Source organism: Lolium rigidum, unplaced genomic scaffold, assembly GCF_022539505.1.
Source record: "Lolium rigidum isolate FL_2022 unplaced genomic scaffold, APGP_CSIRO_Lrig_0.1 contig_2471_1, whole genome shotgun sequence".
NCBI classification, from domain to species: domain Eukaryota; kingdom Viridiplantae; phylum Streptophyta; class Magnoliopsida; order Poales; family Poaceae; genus Lolium; species Lolium rigidum.
The window spans coordinates 19,095-28,383 of NW_025900029.1; the positions used below are offsets into that span (position 1 = coordinate 19,095).

The 9,289-nt window shown below is 45.7% G+C and overlaps 1 pseudogene; it reads left to right on the forward strand.

Moving 5' to 3' along the window:
• Window positions 1–1,675: 1,675 nt before the first annotated feature.
• On the forward strand, window positions 1,676–4,536 carry LOC124680693 (annotated as a pseudogene).
• The last annotated feature ends 4,753 nt before the right edge of the window (window positions 4,537–9,289 follow it).

Consider the following 9,289-nt stretch of genomic DNA (forward strand, 5'->3'; position numbering starts at 1 on the left):
AACCGCCACGCCCAGAGGGGAGCTCCGCCGCCGCCGCCGAGAGGGATCCGGCGTTCGGATGGCGCGCTCCGCTTCGGCACGGTTGGGTCCTGCTCGGTCGGTCGGGGATGGTTTGACTCAACCGGCCTAAAGGAGTGGGTCCCGCAGTGCCTAACCCTAATTCATGACTCCTTAACCAGCCTAAACAAGTGACACGGTCGTTTCATCAACATGGGTGGGTCGGAGCAATTTTGGTGCTCACAGACGTCGTATGGCAGCTATTCCCGTCAACTATGGCGCATGAGAGACAATAGCGGTGAGAAACGTCGCGTCTGAGCTATTTGCCCACATTTTCATGTCCGCGGACGCAAACGAACGGACGTGACTACGGTGTTTGATATGCGTCGTCTGTTGGAGATGGTCTGGGATACCGGGTGCTTACAAAGAGGCTGCTGGTGTCATGAGTCCCACCTCCGATTGGACCGAGAAAACTGGAAATTGAACATCCGCTCCGACTAGTGGATACAGTCATACAGATATGGGGCCAGTAAACGAAGAACAGCAAGAGAGGAGGGGGAAGGGCGGAGCGGGGTAGGCAAGACCACTAGAGTGAGAGCGCGTTGGACTGGGAGCTAGCCCGTCGTTCATCTTCTCTGCTTTGTTCAGCCGTTTGGGTATCCGAGGTTTGTGAGTTTAAATTTCCTTCATTATCTAGGTATTATCTGAAGTATTTTTTCCAGGAATCATTCGACCAATGAGTAAATTTCGGAATCCTCAACTTCCCCAATTTACCGGCTAAATTCGCCCCCAACGGGGTTCAACTTTGTGCGGAACCAGATCCACGTTTGCTTATGCTTTCACAAGTTCCGAGAGTAGTATTTTGTTTTCTAGGAACACTGGGTAGCGCTGCACTTGTATATTTTTTAGATTGGACGAAAATCAAAGCGATTTGAGTAGGTTGCGAAAACGCCTACTTTTAGGGGTACGAGCACCCATATGTTTACAACCAGAAACTATCTGCTGCTACCTTCTGCGCGATGTTACCTTCTTAATCTTTGTCCAGAGAAGAGTGAGTTCTCTCGTGTATTGTCTTCAGATTAGAACAGTTTGTTTTAGTGCTTTGTTTCATGAAAAGGATTAAGTTAACTGCAAACTGGGAAAATAATGTCTAAAACATCAATCATAAACAGAGTAAAGCTAGATGATCAGCAGAAAATTCCTAACTGCTAGATTTTTTAGAAGTTAAACCGTGTAAACTTTGACCAAGTTCATACCCAAAAATATCAACATCTAAAATGTCAAATCAATACCATTAGATTTATCGTGAAATATACTGAATATGGTATACATTCAGTATTTCTCAGAAAACTTGGTCAAAGTTACTCTCTAGTTTGACTTTTGTGGAAACCAATGCCCACGTTTGACCAAGCTTGTGGACAAATATATGAACATCTAGAATACAAAATCCATATCATTGATTGACCCTTAAATATAGTTTCATGGTGTACATTTTAAATATTATAGATGTGATATTTTTCTTCATATTTTTGGTCAAACTTTGCAAGATTTGACTTTTAGCTAGATTTATATGTCTAGGGATGTAGTACCACTATTTTACGCTAAATTCACACATTAACGCGAAAATTACACCATTGACTAGTTAACAGTGGAAGAACTTGTCTGCTACACTGGTGCACGAGGTGATTGTTTGTTTACACTTAGCCTGAGCATTCAGGCTAATAAAAAAAGGAGGGGTGTCATGGCATCCTACTGCTGTTTTAGGAAATCAAGGAGGCCTTCACCTTACATGGACTTCACTATACCACGATTTCGGTTGATATCAATCCAAGATATGCTCTACCTGGTTCTTCGTCCAGAAGGTGAAGTGGTTGTGATTGAGGGTATTGGTGGCTTGGGAAAGACATGGGCGGCAAGAGCTGCATTTGAAACAGCGAGGAACTCAAATCGCTTTGACAACTATCTATGGATTTCATTGTCTGGACGTTGTAGTCGGAGAAGATGCATCGAAAAGATTGCAACGTGTCTTTCAATTGACATCGGCGAGGAACTTTTATCATCAAGAATTAGGGTCATGATCATGGAACATCTCGCAAGAAGTAAGTTCTTGGTGGTTCTCGATAATGCTTATTTTGTCGAGGACAATATCTTACGGTACTTGGGAATTCCGGATCCTCGAGAGCAGAATTTTGGTTCGAAGGTCATTGTGACCACAAGAACCGGGAGGGCAACAGCAGTCGTGAAGCCAACGATAGTAATAACGCCAGAACCTCTCACATATCAAGCCTCATATGACCTACTGCATGAGAAGATTGGCAAAGATATTGATCCAGACTTAATTGAAAACTGCTTTGGCATGCCATTGTCACTTATCTTACTGGGTGGGGCACTTTGTGACGTGCCTACACAAGAGGAATTCAGAGTTTTAATCAGGGAAGCCTATGTGGCTCAAGGGCCAAGGTATCAGTGTTCACCACAATGATCCGGCTTGTACAGTTTGGTTACCGACGGCTTCCTTCTGTTACTGCTAGGCTCTGCTTCCAATACTGCTTAAACTTCCCTGACGATGAGGCAGTTCCTATCAAAGACTTGATCATTTTATGGATGGTACATGATCTTATTCCAGAAACTAGAGGCTATCATGAGGCTAACTGTATTGGTATGGAAATTCTTCATGTGCTGTCAAAGCATGGTTTGGTTCATTTTGAGGGTGAGGATCATATCCGTGTGCATGATGTCATCAGAGAGACGGTGTTCCCTGAACATGAGAATGGCTACGCAGAACTGTATGATTGGTGTATTGACAATTGCATTCGAATTTCGGAACTGTTCTTAAGAGGAAACCACTACATGAGAACTATATGTGAAGATTTCTTTTGTCGTGAGGGCATACTTAGAGTGCTGGACCTGTCGTTCACTCGAATCATATTCCTACCGCAATCCATTTCTCGTTTGTCGTACCTCCGGTTCCTGCTACTAGTGGAATGTGGACACTTGGAGAAAATTCAGCACATAGGCTCGCTCGAGAAGCTGGAGATACTTAAGGCATCGGGTTGTTGCTCCCTAAAGAGTGTAGAATCTGGATCATTTGACCGTATGAGTTTGCTCGAGATCCTTGACCTTTCGAAGACTTCTATCGAATGCTTGCCATCTCTGGCTGCGTGCACCAAGCTTAACAAACTCCTGCTACAAGATTGCCCATGCCTTTCTGAGCAAACTACAGAAACTATCAGGTTCCCTTTTGGAGTTTCAAAAAAAAGGTGCAGCAAGGAACTTACAACTAGGGGCAAGTAAGGATCTGGTGGATTGGATGGACATGCATTGGTTACCTTGTGGACTGACTTTTGAGTTATCTGACAGATTTGGCATGAGTATCTCTCAAGATGTAAACCAGACCAGCAAAACATACATTCATGCAAATCACGCCAACTTATTTAAGTCTTTGGATAAAGAATCTACACTCTGGTTAAATTGCTTTCGAAAGTTTCACATCGTTATCTCCCCTTTAAAGTTCGATGAAACCATGGGCAATGAATTCATAGAGCCAAGGACAAAATTCTCTTCTGTGGACTTGCGTTCCAGTGATTTCGATAGATTCCTGGAGGTAAACTGTGTCAGCATTACTAATGATATCGAGGGGGTTCTTGGTCATGCTGTGCTAATATTATTAAAAAGTGTGACAGAAACAGATGAAGTATGGAGTCTGAATACTGGAAAAATGACAGCAGCACAAGAACTTTGGATAGAGGAATGTCGCCAACTGGAGAATCTTTTCTTGGTAGAAGAAGTGCATGTATTATCTAGAATAGGCAAGTTGCACAATATATGGATCTCCAACATGGAAAATTTAGCATACTTCTGCCAAGGGATTGAAGTTTTGACTAGTTTCAGCTGTCTGGTGCACATGCACCTCGATTGCTGTCCAAAACTGAATTTTCTCTTTCCTTCATCACTACGCCTGCCGAATCTTCGTAGTCTACATATAAGGTTCTGTGACAGCTTGGAGAGAGTCTTTGACGAACCAATCAACGCAGAATATGCTCTTCCAGGATTACAGACACTGCAACTGTGGGAGCTTCCAGAGCTTAGCTGCATCTGTGGAGGAGTCTTGCCGTCTCTCAAGGACTTGAAGGTGAGAGGCTGTGCAAAACTGAAGAAGATTCCAGTTGGTGTGACTGAAAATAGTCCATTTTTTACAAAAATAATAGGAGAAGCGCGTTGGTGGAACGATTTAGTCTGGGACGACGAAGGTATCAAGCGCTGGATGCTGTTCAGAAACTGGGGGCCCCTTCTACCAAATTTTGCAACTGAGGGATGAACCTTCGTGGATTTTCAACTATTTCCTGCATCATAATTTTCCCTTTGACCCAGCGGAGTGTTTCTTATCTCATAGTACGTTATTGCTGTGCATGCCTTGTATATAGGAGTACATCTCCAGCTTTATAATTGTTCTAGCGAATTGCTCTTTTATTTTTTGTACCTGAAGTCTGTAACAACGTGAAACGTCTTCAGTTATTTCATCCATCGTCTGAGCCACAATGTGTTTACTTTGTTCACGGCCAACAGATTGATCTGGTGTAGTGCTTGTACAGTATGACGCTCTTTTATGGTTTTACCCTTATCTGAAAATGTGAGCCCCATTCGTCCCGATCCCCAGTCTGAAGTCGGAGGCGTCTTGTCCTTGCTGCACGGCATTTAATCTGGTGTACTTTATGTATACAAGGCTCCGCCGTGTCCCTTCTGCTGGGATTTATTTTGAGTGAAAATTTAATTTAGCTCCCAGGCACAAGTTCTGCCTTCACCACTCCCCTAATCCTATTACACTAGAGATTGTTGTTGTTCATTCAACGTATTTGATGGTCGTTATTAGGAGCATCTGGGCCGTTCAATTTAATCATATGCTCTCCAGCTTCGTCCAATCCGATTGATATCAAACCAGCGCTTACAGGGCATCAATCATGCTCACGGGATTATGGAATATGAAGATATTTTCCTATCATCAGAAGGCGATAGTCGATTTCACAAGAGGTTACAAGTGACGACTAAAGCTAAATATCTAGTCATTGGCGATGTTGTTCGGTAGTTGTCCTGGGATAGACTACAAAATCTCTTAATGCAAATTGGTAAAGATATTCACTTATCCAACGTTGTCACATTATATATGTTTCTAGAGGAATTTTACTGTACCCAGTACCCCTCTAGGTGACAACGGAGTACAGGGCACATCCGGCCCTTGGTTTTCCTGAAATCTTACGGACGGGCGCGTGCTAGATGGACGTTCTGGGCACACGCATTACAGGACGTCTATTTATGTCAAGTTGTCAAAGAAATGATAGGCTAGCTGATATCAGGTGTCATTTTTCAAAAAACTGTACGTGCGATGAAATTACAATTTGTTTTCACTACTAAAATCTCTATGACGAGAGCTTCGAAAATAGACCATATTTTCATATGTTTCGAAGAATTTTTTAACAAGCAATTTTGATGCGCGACAAAGCAACTTTATTATGCAACAAAACAATTTTGGTGTTTCACAAAGCAACTTTAGTGTGCAACAAACATGTACACTTTTTGGTACACGAAGGCACAACTTTGGTGTCCGACAATAATTTTGGTGCCCATCGGAGCAATTTCAATGTGTCACGAAGCAACTTAAGTGTCTTGCAGAGCAACTTTGGTGCCCGGCAACACAGTTTTTGAACCCCGCAGAGCAACTTTGGAACCCGACCGAGCAAGTTTTAGTGTCTGGTACTCGACCGAGCAATTTTAGTGTCCTACAGAGCAATATTAGGAATTGTTGTTGCAGCTGTTGTGAAGTCTACCATCGTTGTATATCAAGTGTTCTCGTTGCACACTAAAGTTGCTTTACCGCACACCAAAGTTGCTTTCCTGCATAACAAGTTGCTCTGTCGCCCACAAAGTTGCTTGTTAAAAAAATCCGTCAAAACATATGAAAATATGGTCTAGTTTCGAAGCTCTTGTCGTTCGGATTCTAAAAGTGAAAATAGATTGTAATTTCGCCGCACGATTTAAAAGTTATAGTTTTTAAAAAACGACAAAGTGATATCAGCTAGCCTACCATTTCTTTGACAGCTGGATACACTTTTCCATTTGTGTGAGCACTTTTCATTTTAGGATGATCGCTCAGAATAACCAGCGGGCATGCAGCAGCTCGCTAGACGTGTCCCTTGGTTTTAAGGGATATTTTAGGTATCGTAGGCAATTGATCTTGGGGACGGTTAGACGAAAATCAATTGAACAGAATAAGCTTTGATTTCGATTTCTTCCCAAGCACACAATTGATTACCTACTGGATCTCGGAGAACATGAACAACATTACGATATTATAATTGATTTGGTGCGATTAATTCAGATTCGCCGCCGCTGATGTATCAACACCTTCGGCAGACCAGCTCCATGGTTTTAGAGCATCTTCAGTCGCGTCTTCCAAACCGTCTCCCAAACCGATTTGAGGCGCGCTGGATAAAAAAACGTTTTCAGCCGCGTCCCCTAAAGCCGTTTTTTGTCCGGCACGGTCTGATACGGTGTCCGCGCTTCGAGCCCGTTCCCGTCCGACGCACCGGGGACGCAGGACACACCAAAAAGCGAGGCGAAGCGACGAGGGCCCGATGCGTCAGCGGCACAATAAATTTTAACCTAACCATCGCCTACCTCGCGACGGAAGTTATTGGTGCACAGCGACGGTGCAGTTCCCACAGAGGCGCAACGAAGCGTCTCGTCGCGCCTAGCTCTGGGTGCCGGCGTTAATGAGCGCCACCGCTCCCCCTCCTCCCTCCGGCCTACAAAAAGGTCCGCCTCTCATCGTCCCTCTCACACACAAACCCTAGCGCCTCTCTCCCCAACCCTAGCCGCCACCATCTCAACAAGAGTCGACGCCATGGCTGGGAGAGGCGGAGGCCGAGTTCGCGGTCGTGGTCGTGGTCGTGGCCGCGGAAAGGCTGCACGCTCGCCGTCGCCTGCCGCGCCGTCATCTTCATCGTCGGAGATGGACGTGGAGGGGTCCGTGCAGTTCGAGTTCGTGCTCGTCCTCAAGGGCGACCCACGCGGCATCCAGAGGCTGCCTGACTCCTTCGTCGTCTACGTCGCCGGCGACGACCGCCCGGGCACGCTGCATCTGCGGGAGCCTGCGTGCGGCTACTACCGGTGGATCGTCGAAGTGATCTACGACGCGCGTGGCAGGATGTACCTCCACATCGGCTGGGAGAAGTTCGCGTGCCACCACAGCCTCGAAGCCGGCTTCGTCCTCCTGTTCTTCTACTTTGGCGACAGGGACATGAGCGCCAAGGTCTTCGACGAGACGCGCTGCCGCCGGGACTACCACGGCGACAGCACCGACGAGGAGAACGACTGATGAAGAGTGTTGTTTCTTCGCAGCGAATACGTGCACGGAGGTCTCTGGTTGTTCTTCCTCGGAAGAACCAACAGGGGCAACGTCACCAGCTGAATTTTCCAGTTTGGGTGACTCGGTGTGCCCTCGAGTGTTCTTTCTTGGCAACGAACACACCAAACCATCGATGCACGGCCTAGTTAGGTTTAGTTTTTTTGTAATATTTTATATTCGTGTCAACCATGGTTCAAACTATGTATTAGTCTGTGGAAAACCATGTTCCAAATTATGTCTTCGTGTAAACCACGTTCTCAATTATGTATTAGTTTGTGGAATATTACTTCTCTTTATTGAAATAAAAATGCAAAAAATTGAAAAAAGAGTATTTTAATGTTTGGGAGCGGCGTTTGGGGGACGCGGCTGGGGAGCGACGTTCCCCAAACGCGGCACGAACGAAACACGTCCCCCAAACGCTCAATCCGGCGCGGTTTATGGACGGTTTAGGAGACGTGACTGGAGATGCTACGTGACTGGAGATGCTCTTAGAGAATCTCCAGTCGCGTCCCCCAAAGCGTCCCCCAAACCGCGCTGGATTGAGCGTTTGGGGACGTGTTTTGTTCGTGCCGCGTTTTGGGGACGTCGCTCCCCAGCCGCGTCCCCCAAACGCCGCCCCCAAACATTAAAAATACTTCTTTTTTAACACAGAACCATTTATCAAATATAGCATATGAATAAAAATATTTGCAAGAATTAATTTCAAATTAAAATACAACAAATAATAAAACAAGTAAACAAATATAATAAATAGGGCTAGATGCTAGATCAAGGTTCCACGGTATTTCCTTTGACCCTCCACAAATGCTCAACGAGATCAGCTTGAAGTTGATCATGAACATTGTTGTCACGGATCTCTGCGTGCATGGCGAGGAAATCAGCAAAATCTGCAGGCAACTCATGATCAACCTCCGCAAGAGGGCCCTCACACTCATAGGGACCAACATGTGTCCTGGCATGATTCTTGCGGTCATCCTCGATGATCATGTTGTGCATGATCACACAAGCTCGCATCACCTCCCACATTTGGTCGTGAGACCAGCTTAGAGCAGGGTACCGGACAATGGCAAATTGTGCTTGAAGCACACCAAATGCCCGCTCGACAACCTTCCTGCAAGCCTCCTGTCGCGTAGCAAAGTGGGAATTCTTCATACCTAATGGATTCGAGATTGTTTTGACAAAAGTGGCCCATTTTGGATATATACCATCGGCTAGATAATAGCCTTTGGTATATTTGTGGCCATTGATCTCATAGTTGCAAGGTGGAGCATGCCCTTCCACTAGTCTGCTGAACACCGGAGACTGCTGCAACACGTTGATGTCATTGTGTGATCCCGCCATGCCAAAAAAAGAATGCCAAATCCAAAGGTCATAATTTGCCACAGCTTCAAGCACCACACTGCAATATCCATGACGCCCAGTGTATATACCTTGACAAGCAAACGGGCAGTTCTTCCATGCCCAGAGCATGCAATCGATGCTTCCAAGCATTCCAGGAAATCCTCTGGCAGCATTTTGTGCCATGATCCTTGCAGTCTCTTCCTCAGTTGGCCCTCTCAAGTAGTATTTGCCAAACTTTCCCACCACAGCTCGGCAAAACTTGTACATGCACTCAATGGCAGTAGACTCACTCATACGAAGGTAGTCGTCCTGTGTATCGGCAGGTGCTCCGTATGCAAGCATCCTCATGGCGGCGGTGCACTTCTGAATCGACGAGAACCCGACAACGCCTACGGCGTCGAGCTTGAGCTTGAGGTAGGGGTCGAACTCTCGAACGCCGTGGAGGATATTCATGAACAGCCCCTTGCTCATCCTGTACCGCCGCCGAAAATTGTCGGCATGTGTTGCATCATCGGCGAAGTAGTCGTTGTGCAGCATGGCATGCCCCTC